Here is an 11,800-nt window from a genome sequence, read left to right on the forward strand (position 1 = left end):
TATGAAACAAACAACAAAATTAAGGAATGCAACATCACTTTATAGTGTCTCCTTTAAATGAATGACTGGAGTAGCAATGGGTGGAAAGAGGAAAAACAAACTGAAGTTGAATCCGGACAATATGGAGGTGCTTACTGTCAAATGCCCTAACTTGTGTTTGGAGGTGTATCAATTAGCACTGGTTATACTCCCCATGAAAGACTGTGTTCACAGCTTAGGGGTTCTTCTGGACCCTTATCCAAATGAAAGCTCACATTGATGTGATTTTTTTTTTCGTGTCAGGAGCAACTTGAGTCGCTTCTCGAGTGAGAGAATTGACCGTCTGCAAGGATGTTGCCCAGGGGATGCCCAGATGTTTTTTTGATGTTTTTACCATCCTTGTGGGAGGCTTCTCTCATGTCCCCGCATGGAGCTGGAGCTGATAGAGGGAGCTCATCCGCACTCTCCCCGAGTGGGATTTGAACCTGGCAGCTTTCAGGTCAGCAACCCAACCTTCAAGTCACAAGGCTTTAGTCTACTACGCCATTGGGGGCTTCAATGTGATGGCCATGAATGTCTACTATCAGCTTTGGCTGTTATGCCACCTATGTACTTCTTAGAGACAGAGGATCTAAAGGTGTTAATAAACATACTGGCAACCTCAATGTTGGATTTCTGCAATGCACTCTACACCAGACTACCTCTGTGCCAAGTTCAGAAAGTTTGATTAGTTCAAAACAGTCAGATTGATACATCTATATATTAATTCACAATTAAAATTACTACATTGCCTGCCAATTAATTTAAAGCAGCAGTTTTCATGGAGCCGATAGGGCTCTGCGAAGCAGCCAGGGACTCTACAGAGGCCCCATGAGCCACCCACTTCCCCCTGCCTGGAAAGCACATGGCCTGTGAAGCCCAGTTGCCGCAGCCTACTGAGCCTCACTTTGACTGTACTTTACTTGCAAGGCAGAAATAGGTTGGACCAGATGGCCCCTGGATTGGTCCTATTATTATCATCATCATCTATTATTATTATTGACACAACGACGTTGTATGACACAGCAAACAAAATAGATATGCTGGATTTCGTATCACAAAATCACAAGTTGAACACTTCCCAAGTGTTTAGGACTGTGTGATGTATTTTCGGATGATGAGCGCAGATCCCAGCAGGGTAGCCTTTTGCAATTACTACTACTACTACTACTACTACTACTACTACTATTTCAAAGGTTGGATAGCCATCTGTTGGGGGTGCTTTTCCTGCATGGCAGAAGGGGGTTAGACTGGGTGGCCCTGGGGTCTTCCACTGAAATACTGTTACGTTTATGTTGGTTAAAATTGTTCTTCATTTTAAATATTGTATTGTTCTTTCTTTCTGTCTGTCTTTCTTTCTTCTTTCTACTACAAACAAGATATGTGCAGTGCACAAAGGAATTTGTTGATTTTTTTTTTCAATTAGTTCATGTAAACATTTTCTATCCATCTGCCACTGGCTCGGTCCACCTGTCAACTTTTAAAATGCAATGCGATTATTATTATTGACACAACGACGTTGTATGACACAGCAAACAAAATAGATATGCTGGATTTCGTATCACAAAATCACAAGTTGAACACTTCCCAAGTGTTTAGGACTGTGTGATGTATTTTCGGATGATGAGCGCAGATCCCAGCAGGGTAGCCTTTTGCAATTACTACTACTACTACTACTACTACTACTACTACTACTATTTCAAAGGTTGGATAGCCATCTGTTGGGGGTGCTTTTCCTGCATGGCAGAAGGGGGTTAGACTGGGTGGCCCTGGGGTCTTCCACTGAAATACTGTTACGTTTATGTTGGTTAAAATTGTTCTTCATTTTAAATATTGTATTGTTCTTTCTTTCTGTCTGTCTTTCTTTCTTCTTTCTACTACAAACAAGATATGTGCAGTGCACAAAGGAATTTGTTGATTTTTTTTCAATTAGTTCATGTAAACATTTTCTATCCATCTGCCACTGGCTCGGTCCACCTGTCAACTTTTAAAATGCAATGCGTCCCCTGTGTCTAAAAGTTTTTTAGGCTCCACAAGAAACTTTTCCTTGAAAAAGGTCTCTGCAGCTTTACAAATTTGAGAACCCCTGGTTTAGAGGAAATGTACAAAGTGTTGGTTATTCCCTTTAAAGACCTACTTAGTTTGGGTCCAGGTTACCAATGGGATCGTCTTCTCCCATATAATCCACCCTATATACTCAAGTCCTCTGGCGTGCATCTACTCCTGTCAGCCAAGACTATGAGCAACTGTCACCCAAAGGATTTGTTTCTTCAGCCGCCCCCAGGATACAGAATGACCTGCCAGAAGAGCTTCCGCAGAAGAATGCACTGAATTTAAAACAGTACTTAAAACCAGTCCCTCCCAACAGGTCTATTCAGGTCCTTTTTTAAATGTAAATTTTAAAGTATAAACTGTTTTTAATAAGTATTGTTTTTTAAGGTTCTTTTAATAGATGCTATATGTTTTGAACGGGTGTTATGTGTTTTTAACTGATGTTATGTTTTTATCTAATCTGTTTATATATTCTGATCTATTATTCTTCCCTGCCTCAATCCATTGGGAGAAGCTAGTAAGAATTGTTGTCATTATTATTGTTGTTGAATCAGATTCCACACCTAACACTCTAAACCCCATACCCATTAAAAGCATTCAAATCACTTAAGAGCTGTCGCTATATACGCACAGTATTTTCTCTTATTCTCATTCATAAAGAGTATGCAAAGAGCCGAAGGGGAGGGGGGCGTGTCTTGCTCTGCCAAGTAAGCATTTAAAAAGCAAAAGTATCCTAACCACGGAAAATTACCACAAGCCTATTCTAGGGCTAGTTCATCTATAGCAAAAGGATACTGCAATAAAAGGGTGGATATTTCTAAACTTTAATTATACTTTCAACACTAGGAGTATGAGAAAAAACGAAGGGTTAAAGTACATTAAGGCTTCACTAATCTACGGCAACTGATTGTGATAATAACACAATCACAGATTTCAAAACTATCCCAGCCCATCATTGTACGCCAAGACAATGAAATAGCTCAATGATGCCTCATTCTTGTGAGTGATCTGCTAGAAGGCATGAAAGTTTAACTTTATCTAAAAATATTCTCTGTTGGTAAATAGAATATCTTAAGAGCCACCCTGTATCGCTCATCCTCAGCAAAGGTGTGGGCACAGGAAGCGTGACTCATCCAGGGCACTACGTTGGGCTGGAGCTGGTTTCGGCTCCCATCCCGTGGTTCCTCCCCCAGAACTCATCCTCGGCCAGTAGTGCCCTTTTACTGCCATGTAGAAGATGACATTCTTTGCCATGAGGCACACAGCCAGGGATTTAGTGGATCAAACAGTCACAGAAGTGTCTCCTTGTGAAAACATCTGAGAAGAAAATGCCACAAAACTCTCTATACAAGCAACAAAGAGCACTCCCTACTTTTACTTTTTCTTACTACTTTAAGCTCTTTCCTCAGAATATGCCCAGTGCTGAAAAATGAAGTGCACTATGGGAATCAGCGAATGTAAACACTTAAGGTTATTCTTAAAATTCTTAAGACTGCTCACTTATTTCAAAAGGTAAAAGCAGGGAGACCCACAACCTGCATCTAGGTTATTTTTTTCTTAATCACTGGATGTCTGCTTTTTCACCAGCTGGTTGTTTCTTCCTTTACGTTGCCCACCAAGACAGTTACCCTTTGGAAAGTATCGCAAACTTTCAACTTTTTTGGCCAGTTGAATTTTTGTTAAATAAATGTAGTCTAAACAGAACCCACATTATCAAGTTAACATGGTTCTATACAACTTCTTGGTAAGGGTTCCAATGTGGGCTTGTGTAAAAGGATTGCTTTTAGGCAGAGCCGGCCCTAGGTATTTTTCAAGTGTAGGCGAACAGAATTTTGGCGCCCCCCCCCCAAACCAATCACTAAAGAATAAAAGCGTTGGATAAGCGAAAATGTTGGATAATAAGGAGGGATTAAGGTAAAGCCTATTAAACATCAAATTACATTATGATTTTACAAATTAAGCACCAAAACATCATGTTTTACAACAAATCAATAGAAAAAGCAGTTCAATACATGGTAATGTTATGTAGGAATGACTATATTTGCGAATTTAGCACTAAACATTGAACAGGGATATAGAGCAGTGTGGACTTAGATAACCCAGATAGCCCTCAGTATTTAAAAAAATCTCTAAAATCAGGACAATAAATAAACAACAACACTCTGAAGACAGAAGAAATCCAGACAGTAAACAATCAGGGACAGCTAACACCTCCCAAAAAAAGATTCTTCCAGGCAAGAAGAAGCCAGGCCTTGAAGCCACGGGGCCATTAAATGCTAATCAAGGTGATTAATTACAACATTCACACCTGCTTCAAAGAAGACTTCTTTCTCCCACCCTGGACTTTCTACAGATATATAAACCCTACATACCTAGCTTCCAAGTTCCCACAGACCTCACAATCTCTGAAGGTCCCAAAAGTGGGCTCACGTGGTGTGAAGGCGGGCCCACGCTGGCCGGAAGGCCCAGCGCGGGCAGTGGGAGGCCCAGCACGGCCGCCAGGAGACCTGAAGGAGAAGGAGGCGGAGAGTGGCGCCCTCCTCCCAGGACGATGGTGCCCCCGGGTCGATGGCGCCACAGGCAAATGCCTAGTTCGCTTATGGTTGGACCGCCTCTGCTTTCAGGTCAAAGCAAATAAGAAAGAAGTAGGTTGAAGGCCAGAATATTGTTCAGATAACTTGCTTCACTCTACCCAAATAAAACACACATTAAGTCCTGCACAATATGCAAATGGGTTTCGTTAAAATGCTTTTCATGTTCTATTACACATTTAGAATTATTTTTCATTATGACAAAAGGCAGAATATTACGGCACAGAACTCTAGTTTCCTTACATTAGTAGTCCTCAGTCTGCATATTGGTATCAACTGGTGAGCCATTAAATGCTGATCTCTACAAAGTTTGTGCGACTATGATAATGAGGCCCAAGCTCAGCAGAAGAAACTAGTCCTTTTTATCACTGTAAGCCATTACAGGGTGTGTTTTATTAAAATATTAATATACTTCTTGGGTGGTGGAAGTATGGTATGAATTAATGGTTCCACAAAATATCCCTGCTAAGTTGTCTCTCTTTTTAGCAGCAGGAACTCGTCCTGACCTTTGCTTGTCTATCCTTACTGCTGGATAGGTGCCGCTGTCAGGGCGGGTGGAGGGTTGCACATCCTCAGTATGAAATTCCAACATTTCCTCAGCCTGAGGTCAAATTGAAATGGGTATTTCATAGGTAGCCATAGGACCCCCCAAGTGAGGTGGCAAATACAACTTTACACCAGCAACCTGCTCCATATTTTCAAGACTCAAGAGAATAGACCCAAACAGTGGGTGATATCTGGGATAGTCTAACTGTAATAAAAAAGTAAACATACCAGTTTTCAGTTTCTATTCCACAGCATGTAGAGCAGTTGTACAATAAGAGAGAATTATGGAGAAACATTAATTCAAAAAGCAATTTAATAATTGTCCCCAAGAAGGAAATTACTGATATATGAATAGATAAAAACAGTGTGTGCATGTATATACTTTCACATTGCTTATCAACTTATGGTGACCCCATGGATTTCATAGGATTTTATAGACAAGAATAGTGGTATTGCATGTTCCTTTCTCTGAAATATAGCCTCAGCGCCTGTTATTTGTTGCCAGTTACCCATCTAAGTACAGTCATCCTCCCACATTCACTGAGGTTAGGGTCACAGGACCCCATGAAAGTAGAAAAGCCACACATAAAAACACCCACAATTTTTTTAACCCAAGAAAACACACATATCTAGGAATCTCTGGGTCCTCCAGCACAATTCTGTGGTTAAATTATCCTGGAATCATATTGGAGAACTTGGAAATTCCTAGAGAGAATATTTTAATTAAATCCATGAACAATCAAATCCACCAATGTGGAGGGCCGGTTCAATTATCCAACACCAACCCTGTTCAGCTTCTAAGTTTACCATTCTATAAACCCATGGCTTCCATAGACTGTTGCCAGGGCAGTTAAAGAGGAATCCTAGTGATGTGATTTTGTAATGTCAAAGGGGCCCAAAACACAATATTCGCATGCTTCTTTGCAAGCAAGTCCTGCTGAACTCAGGGATTTCTTTGAAATAATCACACATTCAGTATACAGCAGTGGTTCTCAACCTGGGGTCCCCAGATGTTTTTGTCCTACAACTCCCAGAAATCCTACAACTCCCAATTTACCAGCTGTTCGGTTTTCTGGGAGGTAAAGGCCAAAAACATCTGGGGATCTCTGGTTGAGAACCACTGGTATACAGTAAGTTTAAAATAAGCACACTGGTAGCCCATGGTCTAAGTGAAAGCAGGGGAACTGTCATACTACAGTGGATGATTGAACCATTTTTTTCCGGTGAGACCATTGGCCACTACTAGACATAAGTGGCAGAGGTTTCCGCAAAGAAGGACTGATTATTAATAATAGAAAGTGCATGTTCACTTGGGGAAAAGTATGGTTATGATACATCTGTTCACCCTGATGCCATACTGGACAGATCATTTTTAATAAGTCACCACAACTTGACAGCTGTACTAACAAGAACAGCTAGAGAGCAAAAGTGATTTAGCCAGATTTGAGTCCTCAGTCTCATGGGCAAATGTAGTAGTATCTTACATCCTCACAAGAAAGCAAGAAAATACCAAACCAAATTGATCCTCCTTTTGACCAAATCAAACCAAGAAAACAGATGCCAGGAGAGGGGAACAGCATCCCAAGATGGAAATAATCAAAGAGCCTTGAGTGAGCTAAACCCAGAAAGCAGCTTTACCATCCTAATCTGGCAAATGAGGTTTGGGAAAATGATACAAGAGGAATCCCAATTTCTAAATCCAATTGGTATTTCTGAGGGTGCATCTACACTGTCAAATTGATATAGTTTGGCACCACTTTAACTACAATGGCTCAATGCTATGGATTCCTGGAATTTGTAGTTTGTTGAGGCACCAACACCCTTTTGCAAAAAAGGCTAAAAACCTTATAAAACTACAGCTCCCATGATACCATGGCATTGAGCCATGGCAGTTAAAGTGGTGTCAAACTGCATTAATTAATTCAGAGCAGATCCATGCTCTGTATCAAAGAAGATACAGAAAACATAAACAGGTATTACAAAAAGAGGACAGCTGTTTATTAAACCATTTATATAGTGTATTTCCATTAAACCATTTCAAAATACGTAGGATAAATTGTTCTTGAATACTGCTATTTTATATTGTTTTAATTTTACTTGTTTAACACTTCAAAAAAAATAGTGACTGTATGGAGAAGGGGGTAACCTCCAACCTTTATATCTTCACCCCTACAAAAGGGAGAAAGTTGGAGTATAAATTCAATAAATAAATTATTTAAAATAAAAAGAGAAAAAGCTTCTACCAGAACTTGTAAAACCTGTTCACCATTGCAGAAAATAAAAAAAAATTACTTGGAAATAAAGATCAAACATTATACCTGAATGATGTAACCTATGAGACTTGGATAAATGAGTCCTGTCCCTCCCCCTAGGCCTTTAATAAACACATTTAATTAACTTTTTCTTTCAGTCCCTTTGATGAACCAGTGCAAAAACAAACTGGTGCATTGAGGCTGAGTCAAACTAGTGTCATAATCACCTGAACCAATGGGAAACAGATTGCAGTCTACCAGAGACATTTGAATTTTCAAACAGGATTGCAGAGCCATTTCCTTATGGAATAATAGAACTAAAAATGCAATATGGAAATTTAGAAGAAATCCCGATTTGAATGCCCTCTGCATTTTTTTTAATTCATTTTTTTAATTCATTTTTTTAATTAATTTAAGAATGGTTTTTTGTTTATAGGAATCTTGAGCACTAATATATCCAATATATTCCTGGGCTCAGGAATGCTAAGTGAATACATTTTTCAGGGGAGAAAGCATAGAAGAACCCAAAGCCTAAGATATGTATTTGATATAAGATTTATATTGATTGATACAGGATTTTCATGGCTTTGAGTCTCTTTAAGACAGAAAAAGTGGAATATACGGTAATAATAATAATAATAATAATAATAATAATAATAATAATAATAATATCTTATATCAAACCTACAGCCTAGGACTGTAGAATCTGGCAACTCAAAGCAAGGCCTTTCAGCCCCTGTTGTGGATTCATTCAAAAGTCCTTATCCAACATTTTCCCTTTGTTTCTCCATTAGGAAAAGCGCTATTGTCATTCTCTCCTAAATATATTAAAAGGTCACAGGACACCGTTACTCCATTTCCTGGTTTTGCTGTGAAACTACTTCAAAACACCATTACAGGGGGAAGGGATCCACCATTTAGGCACTTTGACTCCTCTCCAGCTTTTGAATTTTCAACACCGATGACAGACCAAAGAGAACTGGCCTTGCCTTCACCCAGAAAGCCTCCAAGGTGAATGCTAGGCCCCAGAGAACAGGGGCATTTGTATATCAGGGAGTATTTTGGAAAATATGAGTAATTCCACTCTCAAACTTTAACAGTTGTTCGTTACATTTTTACGTCACCATGAACATCAAAGCAAAGATATCCAAATATAGAATGGTAAGATACTGAAGAATTAGGGTTCACTGTCGGTGGAGACATTTTTTGGCAAATCAGAAACAGAAAACAGACAAAAGGACCATTCATTTTATAACAAGCACAGGATAAATATCCTTTACCCAAAATGTTTGGGATCAGAAGTATTTGGGAGCTCTGACTTTTTTAGATTTTGGAATATCTTTATTTATTTGTGTGTGTGTGTGTGTGTGTGTGTACCCTCACCTGAGTCCCCTTGGGTGAGAAGGGCGGGGTATAAATAATTGAAATTAATAAATAATACACACACACACACATAATGAGCTATCTTGGAGAGGTTTCTCCTAATACACATAGCCTGAAAGTTATTTTAAATAATATTTTTAATAATTTTCTGCATGACACAAAAATCTGTGTCTACAAAATCACCAGAAAGCAAAGGTATTATTTATCTCAGCCACCCATGTGGACAATGTTCAGATTTTGGCATACTTCGGATTTTAGAAATCCAGGTAAAGGATGGTCAGTTTGCAATGGCAGGGAACTCTTTGTGGACAGTTATAACTTTGCAGTTCAGAGCTATATCAAAACTGTAAAAATGTAATCAACCAAAAAGCATGCTAGCCTTCAAAGCTTCAATGGCCTGTTCATCAGATGAAAGAGGAATGGTAACTAGCGGGCAGATAAAAGAATGGGATGTTGTATTCACAACATATGTATTTGAGGTACTAATGGTACAGAAAGCATTTGTGGAGAAAATGGTTATCACTTTCATTGAACTTTCTCCCCAACATGAGTCTCAAAACTCTCCTTTACAGAGGTATGAATGTGTACAGGAACCGCATGGTCACCAGACAGATACATGCATAGTACTCGGATCAACAAATGGCATACAAACCACAAAACCTGCTTTGATTCTTAGGGGCAGACAGGAGACTTCAACAAGAGCATCCCAACACCAGGTCTGGAGGTGTGAACTGGTAAGTACTTCAAAGTCAAGCCACTAAAATCAGTTGCTAATATAGGCCCCTTTCACACAGCTGAATAAAATCCCACATTTTCTTATTTGAACTGGAACATATGGCAGTGTAGACTCAGATTACCCAGTTCAAAGCAGATATTGTGGGATTTTCTGCCTTGATATTCTGGGATATAGAGCTATGTGGAAGGGCCCATAGTTAAGAGCCACTGCAGGACAGCTCAGAAGCCTATTCAAGATCTGCACCCTGTTTCTCAAAGTGATGTAGAAATCGGTATTTATCGGTACCAATAATGAACCTGGAGGCTGTAGACCAGGCATGGGCAAACTTTGGCCATCCAGGTGTTTTAGACTTCAACTCTCACAATTCCTAACAGACTACTGGCTGTTATGAATTGTGGGAGTTGAAGTCCAAAACACCTGGAGGGCCAAAATTTGCCCATGCCTGCTGTAGAAGATGCATTAATTATAGAATTAATATAGTTTGACACTACTTTAACTGCCAAGGCTCAATGCTATGGAATCCAGGGACTTGTAGTTTATCTGTTTGGCAAAGATGACAAAATGACAACTCACATGATTCACAACATTGTGGCATGGTGATTAAAGTTCATGTCAAATTTCATCAATTCTGCAATATGGATGCATCCTCTGCGAGCTTCAATAAATTTATCTGATCTCCCGGTGAAACCTTCCAAGTTCCTGGCTCTCATTACATCTTGCAGCACCAAAATCCTGCAGTTACACACAACATTATCAGAAGGAGGTGTTGTTTGGCTAATAATTCAAGTATGACAGATAAATTAAGTTTCAGACGGCAGATCCTGCCTGGATGTTATTCAGGTATATCCACCAAACTAGAGCTGTCTTAGGAACCCCTGATGGTGCAGTAGGTTAAACTGCTGAGCTGCTAAACTTGCTGACCGAAAGGTTGGCGGTTCGAATCTGGGGGGCAGTGAGAGCTCCCACTGTTAGCCCCTGCTTCTGTCAACCTAGCAGTTTGAAAAACATGCAAATGTGAGTAGATCAATAGGTACCGCTCCAGCGGGAAGATAACAGCGCTCCATGCAGTCATGCCGGAGGTGTCTACGGACAACGCCGGCTCTTCAGCTTTGAAATGGAGATGAGCACCAACCCCCAGAGTCAGACACGACTAGACTTAATGTCAGGGGAAAACCTTTACCTTTACTTAGAACTCTTGGGACAAAGAACATGATTAGAGCACTGAAGGCTGCCCTCTTTCCAGCTCTTAAGGAGCAAAAAAGTTGTGAGAAAGGCACTCTAAACATGTTCAGAGACTACAGCAAAGCCAGATCACGTCTACACCACTTTAACTACCAGGACTCAATGCAATAAATTTTGGGGATTTGCAATCTGAGAGATATTCAGACTTATCTACAAACTACAAATCCCAGGATTCCCTTCCATTGAGTCTGGGGTGATCAAGTGGTGCCAAACTGCTACAATTCTGTACTGTGGCCACATCCCGAGAATGCATCTACACTGCAGAATAAATGCGGTTTGAAACCACTTGAACTGCCATGGCTATGCTGGGGTTGTACAAGGCCTTCTTTGCCAAAAGAGTGGCGAAACTCCTGAGTCTAGACAGCATGGAGCCCATGGCAGTGAAAAGTGATGCCGAACTGCATTACAGTCGAGACACTCTGGGACTCAGAAGAAGCCCAGCAATGCCTCGCCCGAAGTCTCTCCTCGCAAAAGCAGACAAAAATCCCCCCAAAGCGGAGTCCCGTGGGCCCCTTCCCCACTCACCGGCTTCCATGGCTTCTTCCTGCTTCCAGCCCGCTCCCCGCCTGGCTGCTTCTTCTGCCCCAAACTTTGCAAGTATGGACCAAACCCGCTCTCCCGAGTTGACACATGTGCGCAGCGCCCCCATTGGACGGAGCCCCCGTCGCTCCGGCCTCAAGCCCCGCCCAGGCCCGCCCACTCCTGGCCTTTGCGGCAGCCCAAGGGGAGGGGAGGGGAGGGGAGGGGGCGCAGGCATGATCCTGTCCGCGTCTGTAGCGCCCTCGTTGCCCCACTTATTTGGGAGAGAAGTCAGTGCTGGGCTCAGGGTGCATTGACACTGTGGAATGAGGGCAGTTTAGCACCGTCATAACTGTCCTGGCTCAGGCATGGGGGTTATATATAGTTGTACCAGGTTTGTAGCCTGCAGTGCCAAAGAGGGCTGGTGCCTCAGCACTCTCTCCTGACGTTTCGCCTTCTTC

General features: G+C 41.1%; 1 protein-coding gene across 1 annotated transcript in view; it reads right to left on the bottom strand.

The window, feature by feature from the left end:
* dennd2c (DENN domain containing 2C) overlaps window positions 1-11,446 on the bottom strand; it is a 67,178-nt gene extending 55,732 nt beyond the window's left edge. Inside the window, exon 1 of the mRNA XM_016992998.2 lies at window positions 11,346-11,446. The gene's annotated coding sequence lies outside the window, so the exon portion shown is untranslated. The remainder of the gene's footprint in view (window positions 1-11,345) is intronic.
* Between the last annotated feature and the right edge of the window lie 354 nt (window positions 11,447-11,800).

This window comes from Anolis carolinensis, chromosome 4 (genome assembly GCF_035594765.1).
Source record: "Anolis carolinensis isolate JA03-04 chromosome 4, rAnoCar3.1.pri, whole genome shotgun sequence".
Classification (NCBI taxonomy): Eukaryota; Metazoa; Chordata; class Lepidosauria; order Squamata; family Dactyloidae; genus Anolis; species Anolis carolinensis.